The following is a 1,361-nucleotide window of genomic DNA, read 5'->3' on the forward strand; positions in this document are numbered from 1 at the left end:
ATGCCGTGAGACTGTGCACCGTGCACGCGACCGAGTAAGGCCACTCAGAGACATCCATTTCCCAGGCATATGCCCCCTACGCACTTTTGGTGGTGCACCCCGCACGAACAATCCCGCCTCGACCAGCCTGAACAATTCCCCTCTCGAAGGAAGGCCTCGGCCTTAATCGTCCACGACAAACAGCTCGACGAGGCATGAAGCACCCACGGGAGCCGGAGCATGACGATGCAGAGTCTCGGTTCACAGGAGCCTGGGAAGAACATCCCGTACGGAACCCTTTACCCGAAAACATCCGAACCGCACATGCTCGCGACAGTCCTGCCGTTAGAGAATGCACCGTGCACGCGACCGAGTAAGGCCACTCAGAGACATCCATTTCCCAGGTATATGCCCCCTACGCACTTTTGGTGGCGCAACTCGCACGAACAGTCCCACCTCGACCCCGTAAACAAGCTTTTTTGCCTCGAAGAGTTCGTCGGAGACGAAGAAGCAACCTTCAGTGCAAACGTAGCACTCTTTTGTGCAACCGCCCAAACAACGCCCCCTCTACCCTCTGTCGAAACACTCGGCATTGCTGCTCCCTAAGGTGAGCTTCTCCTCATAGGCAATTCCGCTCTTATCCGGTCACGTTTGTGTGCCCGAATTTCGCAAGGCAACCTCCATGGGACATGGAAAAGACTCGAGAAGAGAGCTCGCTCACGGGAGAGAGAAGCCAAGGAGACCACGAGAGTGCTGAGAGTGGGACAGCGCTGAATAGGCGGGAGAAGCCTGCGCGTATAAACGGAGATATATATCCAATTGCAACGAAGGAACGTGCCAAAGATCGAGAACAATGGCAGAAATGCTAGTAACGTGCACTTCGGGACCAACGCATCACCGGAAGACAACCGCCAAACATCGAAAGAGTCGCGATGCTCCGCAACCTACGTGCAAAGCGGTCGCACACCGGGTAAGGGAGTGAGAGCCCCAAACATAGCTGGGCGAGGCGCTCACTCCGCTCTTTAATATCTCGTTAATACCGCCAAGGAAATGGCACAAGCACACACACACAAGCATCCTCGGAAGAGGACAGTTCGAGTGACAGGTCAAATCCAAGAGTTCCGAAGACTACCTCCAGGAACAATCGGGAACAAGACCGATTACAAGTCGTCGAGTCTGTTACTGGGCGAACACGAGATGCGCACAGGAAATCGATCAGCCCTCACAATGGCCCAAGGCCAGAGATCGGACTGCTACGATTTACCCCAACAATCATCGTGCCACTCTTCGCAGAGAGGTGATAGACGCCAACGAGCCCGCGCATAGCAATCGAGGTGTAAAAAGGGCGTTGAAGGCAGGAAGCCTGGACGAAAGAGGCTACG

The sequence above is a fragment of the Cryptomeria japonica genome, unplaced genomic scaffold (genome assembly GCF_030272615.1).
Source record: "Cryptomeria japonica unplaced genomic scaffold, Sugi_1.0 HiC_scaffold_50, whole genome shotgun sequence".
In the NCBI taxonomy this organism is placed as follows: domain Eukaryota; kingdom Viridiplantae; phylum Streptophyta; class Pinopsida; order Cupressales; family Cupressaceae; genus Cryptomeria; species Cryptomeria japonica.